This window comes from Pseudophryne corroboree, chromosome 6 (genome assembly GCF_028390025.1).
Source record: "Pseudophryne corroboree isolate aPseCor3 chromosome 6, aPseCor3.hap2, whole genome shotgun sequence".
NCBI classification, from domain to species: Eukaryota; Metazoa; Chordata; class Amphibia; order Anura; family Myobatrachidae; genus Pseudophryne; species Pseudophryne corroboree.
The window spans coordinates 375783124-375803694 of record NC_086449.1 but is presented as its reverse complement, the minus strand read 5'-3'; the positions used below and the strand labels follow the sequence as shown (position 1 = coordinate 375803694).

At 47.8% G+C, this 20571-nt stretch overlaps 1 protein-coding gene across 1 annotated transcript in view; it reads left to right on the top strand.

Annotated features, from left to right (window-relative positions):
- The window catches only part of UBE2H (ubiquitin conjugating enzyme E2 H), a 156853-nt gene that overhangs the window by 5600 nt on the left and 130682 nt on the right, over positions 1–20571 (top strand). The gene's annotated exons all lie outside the window — the stretch shown is intronic.

Genomic DNA, 20571 nt, shown 5'->3' with positions numbered 1-20571 from the left:
GTATTGCTATCACTATATTCTGTACCTTGTAGGTCTAAGTGCGTCAGGGTCTCATTTCAAATATAGTGTTCCACAGGATATACTGTTCTATATTTTTCACTGTGTGTTTCAGTCACCTCACAACGCTCTGTTTTGTGCTTTGCATTTGCTATCGCATAACACAGGTGTTTTTTTTTTTGCAGGTATTCTGTTTGTCTGGCTATATTGTACTGCTGCGCCCTAAACCTACATTCCCAATAATGTCTGCTACACAGGGTGGGAAATCCGCTGCCGCTCCTGCATCATGCAGTGCTGGCGCTACGGATTTGTCTGAGGAAAAGATTTCCGTTGAGGGTTCAGGTACTGCGTGCCCTGCACCTTCGAGTCAGTTTGCAGCACCTGTGGCAGATCAAGACCCACCTTGGGCTGCCTTTTCAAATATATTGTTGACGCTTGTAACGCAGCTTACGCCCCCTGTGGAACCTCCTGTGCCATTGCAGCCACATATTGTCCCTGTAGTCAACCCGTGGATGCTCTGTCTACCCAGTTACAACAATTAAATCAGTCTTTTGTTAGACAAAAGCCTACCCTTAGCCCTGCTGGGGCCAAGGGGTCCTCTAAACGGGCCATTTCTTCCTCACAGTCCACTAACGTTTTGGATGATTCTTCCGATGAGGATGGGGATTATACTGATCCGTCAGACGCTGATACAGTTGCTTCTGATGAGGAATCTACAACTCAAGTTGATGATCTTGACCTAGTGGAGGCTATCAAGCTCATTCTCCAGATTGATAATGATATTGATCCCCCTGCTACATCTAAGAAACCTGATTAAGAAAAGTCAGAAGGTTGCTAAAGTAGTTTTACACATTCTGATCTTTTAGTTGACATACATCAGTATTCCTGGTCCTCTCCAGGGAAGAAAATTTCCCTGTCCAAAATTTCCCTGTCCAAAAAGATGCTAGCTCATTACCCTGCAAAGTTGAGTAACAAGTGGGCACCTCCACCGCCGGTGGACTCTCATGTCGCCTGTCTAGTGGTATCTTCTACTCTGCCTGTCACCTCACTGAAGGAACTGACTGATAAGTGTGTGGAGGGATGCCTGAAGTCTATTTACACACTTACCGGTGCTGTGCATAGACCCACTATGGCAGCATCTTGGGCTGCAAAAGCTATTGAAGCATGGGTTCCTCAAAATTTTTCCGACACTGCCAGACAATATCTGTCTTATATTACCACAGCCTCTCACTATATTCAGGAGGCGACCTCTGATGCAGGCATAATGGCAGCCAAGGCGTCTACTACGTCTATCCTGACTTGCCGGATTTTGTGGTTAAGGTCCTGGAAAGTGGACCTGGACTCCAAAAAGACCTTGGAGGTTCTCCCTTTTAAGGGAGACATACTATTTGGAGAGGATCTGAACAAGATCGTGACTGACTTCGCAACAGCTGAGACTGCATTTCTCCCAAGTACTAATCCTTCTGCTTTGAAGGCGAGTACCACTTTTCGTTCCTTTCGACCTCCAGGTAAAACAAAGAGTCAGGTGTACCTGAGACATGCTCGTACTTCCAAAGCCATCAAGCCCAAGTCTAAGCAATCTTGGGCCGCCCGTCAGCCTGCTTCCAAACAGGACAAGCCTGCGGCATGACTGGGCGGGCTTCCCCCTGTGGGACCCTAGGGTAGGAGGCCGACTTCTGCAGTTCACCCAGGCCTGGTCAAAGACCACTTCAGACGCCTGCGTGTGGGAAGTTCTCTCACGGGTACGCGATCTCCTCCAAGAGACGTCCCCCTCACCAGTTTTGCTCGATGGTTATCCGCTGAAAGCACAGATTTTGCACTTAGTTGTACAATCTCTCCTAGATACTGGAGTGATTGTGCCGGTACCTCTGTCTCAAAGAGACAGGGGCTACTATTCAACCCTGTTTCTAGTCCCGAAACCAAATGGGTCCTCCCGGCCTGTACTCAACCTCAAATCTTTGAACAAATTTGTGAGGGTATCCAAATTCTGTATGGAAACGCTGCGTTCCATTGTACTGGCCATGGAACCCAAGGACTATATGGTATCCCTGGACATACAGGATGCTTACATGCACATTCCTATTGCCATGTCGCATTAGCAATATCTGGGGTTTGCTATTGGCAACCTACATTATCAATTTCAGACCTTGCCTTTCGGACTGACCACAGCTCATCGGATCTTCACCAAGGTCATGGCAGTCATGACAGCTCTTCTCCGCTGTCGGGGTGTCAGGATCATGCTTTATCTGGACTACTTGCTGATCCTGGCGAACTCCCCTGAGGTTTTCCTCATCTGGAACTGACGGTCCAATTCCTACAAGCCCACGGATGGCTCATCAACTGGAGGAAGTCCTCGCTGTTCCCTGCTCAGCATGGTGCACCTGGGGGCATTGTTGGACACGCACAAACAACGATTGTACTTGTCTCCAGAGAAGGTCCTGAAACTTCAGGACAGGATCAGACTTACTCTCTGGCAAGAGAGGATCAGTACACTCGGCGATGCAAGTACTAGGCCTCAAGGTGTCGGTATTCGACATGGTAGAGCACGCTCCATTTCATTCCCGCCCTCAGCAGAGGTTAATCCTTTCTCAGTGGGACGGCCTGCCCCACAGGATCAGGTCTCAAATGATCTCCTTGACTCCGGAGGTTCGTCTGTCACTGAGCTGGTGGCTACAGGACCAACAGTTGAGCAGGGGCCGTCCCTTCTGGATCTCCAACTGGGTCCTCCTGACAATGGATGCCAGTCTGCGAGGTTGGGGGCGCGGTGTTGGAGCAACACTCTCTCTCTCCAGGGTCGGTGGACCAGAGAGGAGTCTCTCCTCCAGATAAACATTCTGGAATTGCGGGCAGTGTTCGGTGCATTGATACTGACCCTGCCTCTGGTACAGAACAGGCCTGTTCAAGTACAATCGGACAACGCCACCACTGTGGCGTACATAAATCATCAAGGTGGCATGCAAAGCCACATGGCAATGATGGAAGTGTCAAAAATCCTCTGATGGGCGTAACGCCATCTGCCAGCCATATTGGCAGTGTTCATTCCGGGAGTCCTCAAATGGGAAGCGGACTTCCTCAGTTGTCGGGACGTGCTCGCCGGAGAGTGGTGTCTTTATCTCGAAGTCTTTCAACTCCTAGTGGACAAGTGGGGCTTACCAGATGTGGACCTGTTGGCATCTCGACACAATCTCAATGTTCCGGAGCAAGGACAAGGGATCCTAAAGCAGCGTTCGTGGACACACTGGCAATTCCATGGAACTTTCGGCTGCCATATGTGTTCCCTCCAGTATCACTCCTGCCCAGGATAATACGGAAGTTCAAGCAAGAAGGCGGATACTACTTCTAATCGCTCCAGCGTGGCCCAGACTGCATTGGTTCGCAGACCTGAAGGGTCTCTCAATAGAGCGTCCTCTTCTAATTCCTCAACGCCCAGACCACCTCGTTCAGGGCCCTTGTGTCTACCCGGACCTGGCCAGACTGTCTTTGACGGCGTGGCTCTTGAAGCATCACTCCTGAGAGCAAAAGATTCTCTGAGGTGGTCATTCATACTATGTTGAAAGCCCGTAAACCAGCTTCAACTCTGATTTATTACAGGGTCTGGAATTCTTACTTCACATGGTGTGAAGCTAAGAATTATGATGTGTATATACTTTCAAACTTCCAGCTTTTCTACAACAAAGCCTAGACTTGGGCCTTCGTCTGGCCTCCCATCAAGGTTCATATATCTGCCTTGTCGGTGTGGTTTCAGAGAAAAATTGCGTCTCTTCCTGACATTCACACTTTCACTCAGGATGTTCTAAGGATTCAGCCTCCCTATGTCCCTTCTGTGGCTCCATGGGATCTGTCTGTTGTCCTAAATAACCTGCAAGAGTCTCCATTTGAACCTCTTGAGTCTGTGGACCTTAAATGCCTTACGCTTAAGGTAATGATTCTGTTGGCTATTGCCTCTGCTAGAACGGTGTCTGACTTAGGGTGGACGACAGGACAAAGCACCTTTCAGATGTTTCACTGTGACCGGGCAGTTCTTCGAACTCGCCTTGGTTATTTACCTAAGGTGGTATCCTCTTTTCACCTTAACCAGGAGATTGTGGTTCCGTCCTTCATCTCTTCTGGTTTGTACTCCAAGGAAAGATCTGTGGACGTGGTACGGGCTCTCCGTATTTATGTGGAAAGGACTGCCTCTATCGGGAGGTCAGATTCTCTTTTTGTACTTTTTGGTTTTCACAAACGTGGCTGTTCTGCAAAAAAGCGAACCTTGGCCAGATGGGTTAGAATGGTGATTGCACAAGCTTATGCACAGGCTGGCTACCAGCTCCTGCTGCTATCAAGGCCCATTCTACTTGGTCGGTTGGACCTTCTTGGGTGGCCCGCCGTGGCGCTTCTGCAGAACAATTGTGCAAGGCTGCTACGTAGTCCTCCGTGAACACGTTCATCAGGTTCTATGCCTTTGATACTTCCGCCTCCCAGGATGTTTCCTTTGGACGCCGGTTTCTTGTGCCCGCTACAGTGTGTCCCCACCCATGAGGAACTGCTTTAGGACATCCCCGATGTTGTTCCCTGTGGAACACCAGTGTACCCCACTGCAGAAAAGGAGTGTTATGGTAGACTTAACCATTGTTAAATCTTTCTGCGAGGTACACTGGATTCCACAGGGCGCACACCCTGACGCACTTAGCTTCTTTGGGTTTGTATGGCATTAGCCGCTACTCCCTTCTCCTGTCGTGAGAATGTGGTTCTATGTGACTAACATCTACCATCTCTTACCTGCTACTGCATTAAGCTGGTTAACAAAAATGAGCTCTAGTGCCTGGAGGCGGGGCCATAGAGGAGGCGGTGCAGTGCATCCTGGAAACAGTCAAAGCTTTAGCCTGTTGGTGCCTCGGATTAAGAGCCAACTCTACACCCCCGATGTGGTACCCTGTGGAATCCAGTGTACCTCGCAGAAATATTTAACAATGGTAAGTCTACCATAAATCTCGAGTCCTCCCCCCCCCCCCCCCCCCCTTTTTATTTTTTTTCAACACAGTAATTCAATGAAATATCGTACTGTTACAATGCGATGTGTGCTAGCCTGATCTTAACTAGACCGCAAGGCTCAATAAGAGCCTCGCAATCTAGCAAGATTGTGCCTGCATGCAGGCACAATCTAGAGCCAGTGATAACTATGGGGGGCAGCGCATAGCTATCGCTATGGGGCATACACACGGGGCATTGTGTGCTTAATTTATAAGCAATCTAGTCAGATTGCTTAGAAATGAAGCAAAAATCGCTATGTGTGTACCCCTCTTTAGTCAGATGTCTTGGATCTAGTTTAGTATTTGGGATTAATTAAATTGTTTAATCGCAGTTTTTACAGGTGCCCAAAGGAGCAATTCAATTGTTGCTCCGATCAGGCGCAAATGCTGCAGTTGCCCATATTTCTGCTCGCACACTCCTGAGGTGGCAAGCAGAAACCATCAAAGTCTGTGGCTTGGCCGCTCTAACGACGACGTAAGACTGGTTTACTTGCTTTACGCTGCTAAACCCGGTGTTTTTGGGTGCGACAAGCTCAATAACTATTGGGTGCAGCAAAACAATTGAATTGCTCTATCTTGCGCCAATTAAAGCAGCAAAGAAGAAAATGTAGTTCCTTCTCCCCCATGAAATGCCCCTTGTTGGTTTGGGGAGGAACATTTTCGATCACAGCCTTCTGAGGTACTTAGCAAGTAAAAACCATGTGGTTTGCGTGCCCTAATCAGGAGTAAGTGTAGAAGGGTTTAGCCGCTATACGCAACTAACCCTGTCTTTGTAGGATGAGGTAATGGGTGTCCAGAACAACTGAACTTCTTTGTCGGAGGCCCATTAATTATCACGGCGGTTAAAACAATTGAATTGCCCCCAATGACGCCTTCAGTCTCCAGTGCGGATACCCAGATTTATCTCCCCATCCCAGACCTTTCACAGTATGTCCCCTTTCGTGTCTCGCCCTGTGTGTTGGAAGTTTCCTCTTGGATGTTCCAGTTATATATCAAACTCAACTGGTGGGATGTAATGGTGTCTGAGATCGCCAGAGGTGTAGGATGCTGGCCGATTGTGGACGTTTTTGTAAATGGGCAGTCACTTACAAGGCATGGTTTTGCCTTGTAAGTATTTGGCCCTTTAGCAAAATGTCTGAGATCAGCTGGCATGCTGTACCTTTGGCAATTTTGGACTCCATTGCATCCCGCCAAACATCTCTAAAACCAAAGTCATTCATGTTCTTCATCCCACTGGCTCATACGATATATCTGTCACATCCGACCGTGTATACGGGTGATATTGTATATGATGCGTGCTCCCGCGGGTCGTATACAACGCCATATTTTTTGTTCTGCGTTTAAGAGCAGAAGATATGTGACAGCCCTGCATGCCCTGGGGTGTGGGTGGACACACAGCCTTATGTTAAATACAATGTTCAGTGTCATATGTAAATTTAATCCATTTTATCTAAGCCTGATCTCTATACACTGCACCAAAAGTGGGCACCCTATGGGTTGTTGGGTGTACTTGCTGTGCTTTCCATGTAGGTGGAAGTTCTTCCACGTAAGCAAATTTTCTATAAGCATGTCTATAAATTATAAACAGCATTCATCTGAGGGGGCAGCCATTTTGTGGTTTAAACCTATTTTTCTGACACCGCTGACTATCCATTATGAATATTTGTGAGTTCAGCCAAATAGTTTACTTAAAAGCAATAAAGTTCAGGATTTAAATGATGTGGCTTCTAGAATTGGTACAGAAATAAAATGGGGTGATGGGAGTGGAAGGGGTGTGGGGGGAGATGAGTCGGAAGTTTCATGTATGATAGGGTCATATAATCTGGTATACACTTACATTGGAACTAAACATTTTACAAATTAAATGTCAATACCAAGTACTGATTTAATAATGTCCTTTTCTGTGTAAGTTGTGTAGTGCCTCACCCACACTAGATCAGAACAGTGTCACATCATCATAAAAATGTTTGATCCCATTGTTTATTTGGCCATACATTAAACACAACAGCAAAATGTAATAGTTGCTGATTTGGCTACAATTTGTCAGATATTATGCTGGATTTAAAGTGCAGTTTTTATTATTATTATTTTTTTTTTGATAGGCAAAATCTTTATATCCAGCAATAAAATAGCCAGAAAGTTGTCACTTTTGCTAATTCGTGACCTATTATGTTTAGCCCATCTTATGTTCTAAATACACTCCTGTTTATGCAAGATTTCTGAAGAACATGTTTTTTTAATATGCTTTTTAATATAAAAGCATCAGACATGGGGAAATTCACTTAATCGTGGTCATTTACTGCGAGCTAGTTGATCCACTGGGGCTATTCAATTAGCCTTGAAGGCAGTCCACAGGTTGCTGTTAACATAGATTTTTTTTTTTTTTTTTTTTAAAGTCTGAGTAGGCTCAAAGGTTTGGGTATAGGTGACCGGCGATTGGGATCCCGTCGGTCACGATACAGACGCCAGGATCCCGGGGAGTAGAATGCCGGCAGGGGGTGAGGCGAGCAAAATGAAGCCCCTTGCGGTCTCGCCACAGGTTCTATTCCCACTCTGAGTGTCATGGACACCCACGAGTGGGATTAGTCCCTGTTAGTCGGCATGCTGACTGTCAGGATTTTGAGGTGGTGGGATGTAGATGTCTGTATTGTGACTGGCGGTCACATAACTACATTCTGGCTCAAAGTAGAAATTCACGATAAATAGCCTGTTTTCGGATGCCACGACCTTGTAAATACAGAGGTCCGGAAACTTATCCCGGAGTCCCAGCTTTTTTTTTTTTTTTTTTTTTACCATATTAATCAACTGGCATTGTTAATTTAAGGACAAATGTCAGTTTGCTAAAAGGAAAAAAAGTGCTCTGATAAGTAGCCACTGTAGAGATGTCCTTCCCTGTTTTTCTCTTACATCCTAGAGGATACTGGTGTTCCATTTAGTACCATGGGGTATAGACAGGTCCACTATGAGCCATGGGCACTTTAAGAATTTGATAGTGTGGGCTTGCTCCTCCCTCTATGCCTCTCATACCAGGCTCCGTTTAGAAAATGTGCCCGGAGGAGCCGGTCACGCTGAAGGAAGCTCCTGAAGAGTTTTTTGCATTTATTGTATGTTTGTTGTTTTCAGGCAGGGCTGGTTGGCACCAGCCTGCCTGCTTCGTGGGACTTGGGGGTGGGAACCGCCCAACCTCTTGAAGGGTTAATGGTCCCGTTCCCCGCTGACAGGACACTGAGCTCCTGAGGGTACTATTCGCAAGCCCCACCACGGCGAGCGTACATTCCCGCAGCACGCCACCATCCCTAACAGCCAGAAGAATGAAGAGTGGTGAGTACTAAGACGGCGTCCCGACTAGCGGGTCGCCGGCCATTATGGCAGCATAAGGGTACGGAGATGCATGGCTTCTAACCGGGGCGGAATGCGTCTCCAGACACAGTACACAGCTGCGTCTCGGTACACTGTACAGAGTACTCACTGGCAAAAACAGCCTGAAAACGTTTTCTTCCATTTTAAGCAACAGATTACCTCATCCAGTATAAAAAAAAGCGGGAAGACTGCACGCCATTGAAGGGGCGGGGCTTCACTATGAGAGGATCCAGCAGCTCACCAGCGCCATTTTCCCTCTGCTGTGGATATAGACGCTGACTGACGGGGACATGCAGCTCCTCCAGTGTGACTCCAGATTAGCTCAGCGGTACCAGGGGTCATAGCAGGGAGGGGAGCGATTATTAGTGTACTAAGTCCCCTATCAGCGTAGTCTGCGACCCGGCTAAGTTTGGCATTAGCGATAAGGGTGCGGTGGGGGCTGGCTTCAAATAACTTTGTCTCCCTGAAGGGCTCTTTGTGGGTTAATTGTGCTTAACCTTTTCCTGTGTGTTGTCAGGCAAAGAGTGTTTTTTGTACAGCGGAGTGTTCCTCTTCACCAGGGGGCTCACTACTGGGTACCCAGGGCAGTGCACCTTCACAGAATAGTGGGGCTGAACCAGAATGGGTTAAGGGAATCATCTCATATTTATACAAAACTATCCTGCAATGAGAAAGAGACGTAATACTTAAAGACTGTGGCTGAGTTTATAAATAGAGACTTAGTCCACAAACCAGCGTCTCAATCACCTCCTGTTTGTCCAAAAAACGATCTCTGGCCCATATCCTGCAGTATCACGCTGATGGGTCAGACATGGAGGAGGGTGAGGTGGATTTGGAGGGGGGGGGTGCTACTCTGTCACAGGCAATAGAGGCTCTTATAGAGGCTATCAGAGATGTTCTGCAAATTCTTGAAGTGTCAGAGGAGTGTGAGGAATTTTATTTTAACATAAAAAAGAAGTCCTCAGTCACTTTTCCTGTGTCAAAGGAATTGAATACCCTGTTTGAAGAACCATGGGTTAATCCTGATAAGAGATTTCAAATCCCTAAAAGGTTGCTCTCATCTTTTTTTCCTTTTCTTCTGGAGTATAGGAAAAAATTGGAAAATCCACTGATAGTGGATGCATCAGTCTCTAGGCTGTCAAGAAAGATTGTATTGCCTGTCCCTGGTGCAGCCTCCCTAAAAGATACGGCTGATCGTAAAATTGAGACGACACTCAAATCATTGTACACAGCTGCTGGGGTGGCCCAAAGACCCACTATTGCATGTGCGTGGATCACAAAAGCCATTGCTAAATGGTCAGGTAACCTAATTGAGGGGTTAGATTCCTTGTCTAGGGGGGGATGTTTTACTCCTGCAGCATATACAGGACTCTACGAACTTTATGGTGGAAGCCATAAAAGAAATTGGTTTTCTTAATGCACGCACCACCGCTATTGGCTGTGTCAGCACGCAGGGGCTTGTGGCAACGCCAGTGGACTGCTGATGCAGACTCCAGGAAAGGCATGGAAGGCCTACCATTCACAGGAGAGACCTTGTTTGGAAACAAACTAGACAAATGGATCTCCAAAGCTACTGTGGGTAAGTCTACGTATCTTCCTTCCGCAGCTCCCCCAGCCAGGAAAGCTTATTCAGCTTGAAATTTACAGTTCTTTTCGAACAGCCAAGTTTAAGGGAAAATCCAGAGGTGCTTCTACGGCCTCCAGAGGCGCAAGAGGCAAACCAGCAACTGCAGGTGTTCAGGAACAGCGCTCAGGCTCTGCTTCCTCAAAGCCTTCAGCATGACGGTGGACCGCGAGGCCTGGTGGTCTGTCAGGTGGGAGCCCGACTACAGTTCTTCAGTCACATCCGGTCAAGTTCGTGCCTGGATCCTTGGGTAATAGATCTTATTTCCCAGGGCTTCAGACTGGAGTTCCAAGAGCTCCCACCTCACAGATTCTTCAAATCAGGCTTACTAGCTTCACAAGAGGCAAGTATAACTTTACAGCAGGCCATCCAAAAACTGGTACAGACTCAAGTCATTGTTCCAGTTCCACCTCCTCTACACAACAAGGGGTACTATTCAAACTTGTTATAGTACCGAAACCGGACGAATTGTTCGGTATGACCAATTCTGAACCTCAAGTCCTTGAACCCGTTCTTAAGAGTGTTGAAGTTCAAGATGGAGTCTCTGAGAGCAGTGATCTCAAGTCTGGAGGAAGGGAAATTCCTAGTGTCTCTGGATATCAAGGATGCGTACCTTCACATTGCGATCTGGCTGCCTCACCAGGCTTATCTATGATTTGCACTACAGGACTATCACTTCCAGTTCCAGGCCCTGCCATTTGGTTTCTCCACAGCACCGAGGGTGTTCACCAAAGTGATGGCAGAGATGTTTATACTCCGCAAGCAGGGAGTGAACATAGGGGGTAATTCCAAGTTGATTGCAGCAGGAAATTTTTTAGCAGTTGGGCAAAACCATGTGCACTGCAGGGGAGGCAGATATAACATGTGCAGAGAGAGTTAGATTTGGGTGTGGTGAGTTCAATCTGCAATCTAAATTGCAGTGTAAAAATAAAGCAGCCAGTTTTTCCCCTGCACAGAAATAAAATAACCCACCCAAATCTAACTCTCTCTGCCAATGTTATATCTGCCCCCCCTGCAGTGCACATGGTTTTGCCCAACTGCTAAAAGATTTCCTGCTGCGATCAACTTGGAATTACCCCCATAATTCCGTACCTGGACGATCTTCTGAGAGCGGCGCCGTCCAGTGAGAGGTTGCTGGACAGCATTGGCCTCTCAACCAAACTTCTCCAGGATCACAGCTGGATTCTGAACCTTCCGAAATCTTGCCTAGAGCCAACACGGAGGCTCCCATTACTGGGAATGATACTGGACACTGAGTCGCAGAAAGTGTTCCTTTCATTGGAAAAGGCATTGGTAATCCAGTCGAAGGTTCGGGATGTCCTGAAGCCAACCCGGATATTGGTGCATCTATGCATTCGCCTTCTGGGGAAAATGGTGTCCTGTTACGAGGCGCTTCAATACGGAAGGTTTCACGCAAGACCCTTCCAGCTCGATCTGTTGGACAGATGGTCCGGATCGCATCTTCACATGCACCAGAGGATTCGTCTGTCGCCAAAAGCCAGGATCTCTTCTGTGGTGGCTACAGTCCTCTCACCTCGTCAAGGGTTGGAAGTTCGGAATTCAGGACTGGATCCTGTTAACCATGGATGCAAGCCTCCGAGGTTGGGGAGCAGTCACCCAGTGGGTGCAGTTTCAAGGAAGATAGTCACGTCAGGAAGTTGTCCTTCCAATCAACATTCTGGAACTCAGGGCCATATGCAACACCCTTCTGCAGGCCTCTTATCTCCTTAAGGATCGAGCCATTCAAGTCCAGTCCGACAATGTGATGGCAGTGACGTACATAAACCGACAGGGCGGAACGAAAAGCAGAGCAGCAATGTCAGAGGTGTCAAGAATTCTCCTCTGGGCAGAAAAAAAACACTGTGGTGTTGTCAGTGGTCTTCATTCCAGGAGTAGAAACTGGGAAGCAGACTTCCTCAGCAGACACGACCTGCACCTGGGGTAGTGGGGGCTTCACCCGGAAGTGTTCAGGTGCTTGACACGTTGGTGGGGATATCCACAAATCGACATGATGGCCTCTCTTCTCAACAAGAAGCTCAAGCGGTTTTGTTCCAGGTCGAGAGACCCACAGCCAGTGGCAGTAGATGCTCTGACGACTCCATGGGTCTATCAGGTGGTGTACGTGTTTCCTCCACTTCCTCTGATCCCAAGAATTCTCAAAAGAATAAAAAGGGAAAAGGTTCAAGCAATACTCATTGCTCCGGACTGGCCAAGAAGGTCCTGGTACGCCGACCTTCTAGAGATGCTTCTCGAGGATACGAGGCCTCTACCTCTTCGCGAGGATCTTCTGCAACAGGGCCCGCTCGTCTATCAGGACTTACCCCGGCTTCGTTTGACGGCATGGAAGTTGAACGGTTGATTCTAGCCAGAAGGGGGATCCCTAATAAAGTTATCCCAACTATGATCCAAGCCACCATATTTGGAAGAAATACGTCTCCTGCGAAAGTGATGTCTGCATTTCACATCAACCAACCTATTGTGGTTCTGGTTATCACGGACTCTTCCACTACTAAGTCTTTTTGGATGTTGTGAGGGCTTTGAAGTTATACGTAAAGAGGACAGCTCGTCGCAGGAAATCCGACTCGCTGTTTGTCCTATATGATCCCAATAAATTTGGGTGTCCTGCTTCAAAGCAGACAATTGCACGCTGGATCAGGCTCACTATCCAGCATGATTATTCCACGGCAGGCTTGCCGGTTCCAAAATCTGTACAGGCCCACTCTACTAGGTCGGTGGTTTCTTCTGGGCGGCTGCCCAGGGTGTGTCTGCTTTACAGCTCTGACGAGCAGCTACTTGGTCAGGTTCGAACACGTTCGCCAAGTTCTACAAGTTCGATACTTTGACCAAACTGAAGATCCTTAGATGCCAATCAGTTCTGCAGGAACCTCGGCACTCTCCCACCCGGTTTGGGAGCTTTGGTACATCCCCCATGGTACGAAATGGTACCCCAGTATCCTCTAGGACGTAAGAAAATAGGATTTAAATTACCTACCGGTAAATTATTTTCTCGTAATCTGTAGAGGATTCTGGGTGCCCGCCCGATGCTCTTGCACGGTTACTTGGTTAAGTATTGTTGGTTCAGGTGTTGCTGTTCCTGTTTAAAGCTGAGTTAGCATAGCTTATTTCTGTTTTTGTGTGTCCTGGTTCGGAATCTTGCCACTATCTTTAGCTATCCCTCTCTCAAATTATGTCCGTCTCCTCGGGCACAGTTTCTTAGACTGACTCTGGTAGGCGGGGCATAGAGGGAGGAGCCTGCCCACACTATCCAATTCTTAAAGTGCCCATGGCTCCTAGTGGACCAGTTTATACCCCAACTAAATGGAACCCCAGTACCCTCTACGGACTACGAGAAAAGGATTTCCCGTTAGGTAATTAAAATCCTATTTTTGTCTCCTAGTTTAAAAATTACAATTGTTTTCAAAAAGATAACTGTTAAATCACTTTGAGGCAACAGTTGTAACGGGTGGGGTATGGAATCCTGGCGGTCACATGACTGACACCACCATTCCGACATTGTGAATGCTGACGGTGGTCGGTGTAATTATTTTACCACTAACCTTACTGGGGTGGCGGCTAGACCTAAGATACCGGGGGTGGTGGCTGTGGCTAACCTTAACAATGACCCCGATACTCGAGGGCCCCATACACTACAATATGTCTGAGGCTGAAGTCGGAGGCGATTTCCCTTGAACTCTCCTGAGAGAGGTTCCATACGATTTGGTACATTTTGCATGCAATATATCTTATGCGATCCCAGCCATGCCTGCCGGAACAGACATATCACGAGTGCAGCACTAACAATCTAGGGGAGCCGATCCTACTCACGGGAACGCGGATCAGATCGGAAACTCATCCAAACTACCCGATTTCACCCAATATATCGGCCCAAATGCCCGAAATTGGGTGAAATCGGGCATTACCGTTCTAGTGTATGGGGCCCTGTACCTTTTGGGATATCTGTGGTCGGTGTTCTGGTGTCTGTCACATGACCGCCAACATCCTCACTGCCAGGATTCTAAATGCATCCCGTTGTAACGTGAGGTCTGTTTAAAGTCAGAAGTGTCTGGCTTTCTGCTGCGGGGTACACTGGGCTCCACAAGGAATAGACATAGGGGTGTAGAGTAGGATCTTAATCCGAGGGACCAACAGGCTGAAAAGCTTTGACCGTTCCCAGAATGCATAGCGCCGCGTCCTCTATAACCCCGCCTCCCTGCACAGGAGCTCAGTTTTGTAGTTGGTGCCGCAGATAGCAGGCACATAACAGAGGGGCTGCTCCAGGCGGCCCTAAGAAGAGCTTTTTTGAAGAAAAAGTGAAGACTACAAGGGCAGCAGCGGTGTGTAAATGTCAGACATTCACTGCTGCAGCTCTAGCTCTCCCCAGCGGCGCTGTACACTCCCGAGCCCTGGTTGCCAGGTAACTACAGCAGGAGGCTCCGGTTTTCTTCATGGTCAGGCACACACGACGGAGGCTGACCGGGACCGCGTGGCCGCGCTTCGGGAGGTGGTGAGTGGGTCCCGCTTGCCGTACTTTATCGCGATCCGGTGCGGTCATTGGGTGGCGGGCCGCGCGCGCTGGCGATGGACACTGTGGCAGTACAGGCGATCCCACTAGATCACCAGGGCATGGGCACAGGTCAGGTTTTCTCTCTAAACCATTTTAATAGTAGCCCACAGTACCCGGTGGTTTTGCCAGCAGGGGGATAAGGCTTAGACCTGAAGCCCCTCCCCCAGCCCCAGGGTGCCATTTCCTGCAAATGTTCCTGCCCTGAAGCTGCATATCTGTCTCTCCCTCACTCCCTGTCAGTGTCTGGGCGCCATTTCTCTTAGCTTCACTGTTCTTGGGACTGCTTGGGCAAATCCCCTGTGTAAAGCCGCCTGGTTGTCAGTGCTGTGACTTTACATGACACTTAAGTATTCTACCTGCCTTTTTAGACAGTGTTAGTTAAGAGAGTGCATTTAGTCAGGGTTTTCTTGTACAATTACCCTGTGATATACATCCAGTTCTTACTGTGCAGTGTTTTTTTAATATATATATATATATATATATATATATATATATATATATATATATATATATATATATATATATATATATATATATATTTATACACATATACAAAACAGAAAAAACTGCGGCACTCAGTGTCTGATAGAAAGTCAATGTATTAAATAAAGCATAACATCCATCGACGTTTCGGGGAATTTAACCCCTTACTCAAGATGTACATCTTGAGAAAGGGGTTAAATTCCCCGAAACGTCGATGGATGTTATGCTTTATTTAATACATTGACTTTCTATCAGACACTGAGTGCCGCAGTTTTTTCTGTTTTGTATCCATGCCTTTCTGGGGCATTTTGTTATTCAAGAGAGTGCCGGGCTGTCTGTGCAATATATATATATATATATATATATATATATATATATATATATATATATATATATATATATATATATATATATATATATATATATATATATATATATATATATATATATATATATATATTGCTAGTGCAGTATTATTGTTAGTAATAACCTCTGCATTGTACAAACTGTGACTATCTGTGTGTGCATAAGCTAGCTGAGTGGTGTCCATTTTGTGTCTCTCACTCAACTTGCTATCCCTGTATTCTATAACCTGAGGGGGCTTGGTGCGTCAGGTTTTATATTTATATAGGATTTTCACAAAGATATACTTTAATACGTATTTTTCTCTGATTTTAGTCCCCATATCTCTCCTTTATCTCTGCTAGTGCTGACTACACTGCGCAGGGGTTTGGGTAAGAGGTATTGTGCTGCTGCCAATTGTACTGTTACCTGATACTGCAAGATACATCATGTCTGCTTCTGAGGGTAACGGTTCTGGGGCTGAACACACTGCTGTTGTTGCTGAAGCCACAGATCCCTATGAGGAGAATATAGCAGCTGTGGGCTCTGGTTCTGGAGGCTCCTTGCCCCCCAGTGGGACTGTGGCAACGGAGGTACTTAATGACTCACCGTGGGCCACTTTTTCCACGCTTCTACATACGCTAGTTAATAAACTAACACCCCCTATGGGACCCCCTATGCCGGTACAACCGTATGTGGTCCCTGCAGCTAACCCGCCGTGGGCGGACGACTTATCTGCTCAATTGAAGTTGAACCAGTCCCTGACTACTAAAAAGTCTGACCCTCGCTCGCCCAAGCCCAAGGAGTCCTCTAAGCGAGCTCTTATCTCCTCACAATCCACTGCTGTCACTGACACCTCGTCTGATGAAGACGGCACTTACACTGACACCACAGATTCTGACACAGATACTGCTGATGGGGAGGGTAGTTCACATGTGGATGTTCCTGATCTTTTGGAGGCTATTAAGTTGATTTTACAGATTACGGATGATCCCGAGCCATCCGTCCCTCCTAAGAAACCAGATAGGTTCAAGCGTCAGAAGGTGGTTAAACAAGTTTTCTCTGACGTCCTAAGTGGATGCTCCGACTCCGTAAGGACCATGGGGAATAGCGGCTCCGCAGGAGACTGGGCACAACTAAAGAAAGCTTTAGGACTACCTGGTGTGCACTGGCTCCTCCCACTATGACCCTCCTCCAGACTTCAGTTAGAATCTTGTGCCCGGCTCAGCTGGATGCACACTAGGGGCTCTCCTGAGCTCCTAGAAAGAAAGTATATTTAGGTTTTTTTATTTTACAGTGAGATCTGCTGGCAACAGACTCACTGCAGCGAGGGACTAAGGGGAGAAGAAGCGAACCTACCTAACAGGTGGTAGTTTGGGCTTCTTAGGCTACTGGACACCATTAGCTCCAGAGGGATCGACCGCAGGACCCGACCTTGGTGTTCGTTCCCGGAGCCGCGCCGCCGTCCCCCTTACAGAGCCAGAAGCACGAAGAGGTCCGGAAAATTGGCGGCAGAAGACTTCACCAAGGTAGCGCACAGCACTGCAGCTGTGCGCCATTGCTCCTCATGTACACCTCACACTCCGGTCACTGATGGGTGCAGGGCGCTGGGGGGGGGGGGCGCCCTGAGGGCAATATATGACACCTTGGCTGGCAAATCTACATCATATATAGTCCTAGAGGCTATATAGATGTAAAATTACCCCTGCCAGTATTCCAGAAAAAGCGGGAGAAAGTCCGCCGAAAAAGGGGCAGGGCCATCTCCCTCAGCATACTGGCGCCATTTTTCCCTCACAGCTCCGCTGGAAGGAAGCTCCCTGGCTCTCCCCTGCAGTCTGAACACTGCAGAAGGGTAAAAAAGAGAGGGGGGGCACTAAATTTAGGCGCAGTATAGATATATATATATGATATATAAAAAAGCAGCTATAAGGGAAAACACTCATTTATAGTGGGATCCCTGTGTTATATAGCGCTCTGGTGTGTGCTGGCATACTCTCTCTGTCTCCCCAAAGGGCTTTGTGGGGTCCTGTCCTCTGTCAGAGCATTCCCTGTGTGTTTGTGGTGTGTCGGTACGGCTGTGTCGACATGTTTGATGAGGAGGCTTATGTGGAGGCGGAGCAAATGCCTGTAAACGTGATGTCACCCCCTGCGGGGTCGACACCTGAGTGGATGGTGCTGTGTAAAGAATTACGCGACAGTGTCGACTCCTTGCATAAAAGGTTTGACGACATACCTAATGTGGGACAGCCGGCTTCTCAGCCTGTGCCTGCCCAGGCGTCTCAAAAGTCATCAAGGGCTCTAAAACGCCCGCTACCTCAGATGACAGACACAGATGTCGACACGGATACTGACTCCAGTGTCGACGACGATGAGACTAATGTAACTTCCAGTAGGGCCACACGTTACATGATTGAGGCAATGAAAAATGTGTTGCACATTTCTGATGTTACCCCCGGTACCACAAAAAAGAGTATTATGTTTGGAGAGAAAAAACTACCAGTAGCTTTTCCTCCATCTGAAGAGTTAAATGAAGTGTGTGAAGAAGCGTGGGCTTCCCCTGATAAAAAGCTGGTAATTTCTAAGAGGTTACTAATGGCGTACCCTTTCCCGCCAGAGGATAGGTCACGCTGGGAAACATCCCCTAGGGTGGATAAAGCGCTCACACGCTTGTCAAAGAAGGTGGCGCTACCGTCTCCGGATACGGCCGCCCTGAAGGAATCTGCTGATAGAAAGCAGGAGGCTATCCTGAAATCTATATATACACACACAGGTGTTATACTGAGACCGGCTATTGCTTCAGCCTGGATGTGCAGTGCTGCTGCTGCGTGGTCAGATTCCCTGTCAGAAAATATAGATACCCTAGACAGGGACACTATATTGCTAAACGTAGAGCATATAAAAGACGCACTTTTATACATGAGGGATGCACAGAGGGATATTTGCCGGCTGGCATCCAAAATTAGTGCAATGTCGATTTCTGCCAGGAGAGGGTTATGGACTCGGCAGTGGACAGGAGATGCAGATTCCAAACGACACATGGAAGTTCTGCCTTATAAGGGTGAGGAGTTGTTCGTGGATGGTCTCTCGGACCTCGTTTCCACAGCAACAGCTGGGAAGTCTACATTTTTACCCCATGTTCCCTCACAACCAAAGAAAGCACCGTTTTATCAGGTACAGTCCTTTCGGCCCAATAGGGGCAAGCGGGTTAAAGGCACGTCCTTTCTGCCCAGAGGCAGAGGTAGGGGAAAGAAGCTGCATCATACAGCCAGTTCCCAGGAGCAAAAGTCCTCCCCCGCTTCCTCTAAGTCCACAGCATGACGCTGGGGCTTCACAGGCGGAGCCAGGTACGGTGGGGGCCCGTCTCAAATATTTCAGCAATCAGTGGGCTCCCTCACGGGTGGATCCCTGGATCCTTCAAGTAGTATCTCAGGGGTACAAGCTGGAATTCGAGACGTCTCCCCACCGCCGTTTCCTCAAATCTGCCTTGCCAACCAGTCCCTCAGGCAGGGAGGCAGTGTTACAGGCAATTCACAAGCTGTATTCACAACAAGTGATAGTAAAGGTGCCCTTACTTCAACAAGGAAGGGGTTACTATTCCACAATGTTTGTGGTACCGAAACCGGACGGTTCGGCGAGACCCATTTTAAATTTGAAATCCTTGAACACATATATAAAAAAATTCAAGTTCAAGATGGAATCGCTCAGGGCGGTTATTGCAAGCCTGGTCGAGGGGGATTACATGGTATCGCTGGACATCAAGGATGCTTACCTGCATGTCCCCATTTACCATCCTCACCAGGAGTACCTCAGATTTGTGGTACAGGATTGTCATTACCAATTCCAGACATTGCTGTTCGGTCTATCCACGGCTCCGAGGGTCTTTACCACGGTAATGGCTGAAATGATGATACTCCTTCGAAAGAAGGGAGTTTTAATTATCCCGTACTTGGACGATCTCCTGATAAAGGCGAGGTCCAGAGAGCAGTTGTTGGTCGGGGTAGCACTATCTCGGGAAGTGCTACAACAGCACGGCTGGATTCTAAACATTCCAAAGTCACAGCTGATCCCTACGACACGTCTACTGTTCCTGGGGATGGTTCTGGACACAGAACAGAGAAAAGTGTTTCTCCCGGAGGAGAAGGCCAAGGAGCTGTCATCTCTAGTCAGAGGCCTCCTAAAACCAAAACAGGTGTCGGTGCATCACTGCACGCGGATCCTGGGAAAAATGGTAGCTTCCTACGAAGCGATTCCATTCGGCAGGTTTCATGCAAGAACCTTTCAGTGGGATCTGTTGGACAAGTGGTCCGGGTCGCATCTTCAGATGCATCGTCTGATAACTAGAGATGAGCGCCTGAAATTTTTCGGGTTTTGGTTTTGGGTTCGGTTCCGCGGCCGTGTTTTGGGTTCGAACGCGTTTTGGCAAAACCTCACCGAATTTTTTTTTGTCGGATTCGGGTGTGTTTTGGATTCGGGTGTTTTTTTCAAAAAACACTAAAAAACAGCTTAAATCATAGAATTTGGGGGTCATTTTGATCCCAAAGTATTATTAACCTCAAAAACCATAATTTACACTCATTTTCAGTCTATTCCGAATACCTCACACCTCACAATATTATTTTTAGTCCTAAAATTTGCACCGAGGTAGCTGTGTGAGTAAGATTAGCGACCCTAGTGGCCGACACAAACACCGGGCCCATCTAGGAGTGGCACTGCAGTGTCACGCAGGATGGCCCTTCCAAAAAACCCTCCCCAAACAGCACATGACGCAAAGAAAAAAAGAGGCGCAATGAGGTAGCTGTGTGAGTAAGATTAGCGACCCTAGTGGCCGACACAAACACCGGGCCCATCTAGGAGTGGCACTGCAGTGTCACGCAGGATGGCCCTTCCAAAAAACCCTCCCCAAACAGCACATGACGCAAAGAAAAAAAGAGGCGCAATGAGGTAGCTGACTGTGTGAGTAAGATTAGCGACCCTAGTGGCCGACACAAACACCGGGCCCATCTAGGAGTGGCACTGCAGTGTCACGCAGGATGTCCCTTCCAAAAAACCCTCCCCAAACAGCACATGACGCAAAGAAAAAAAGAGGCGCAATGAGGTAGCTGTGTGAGTAAGATTAGCGACCCTAGTGGCCGACACAAACACCGGGCCCATCTAGGAGTGGCACTGCAGTGTCACGCAGGATGGCCCTT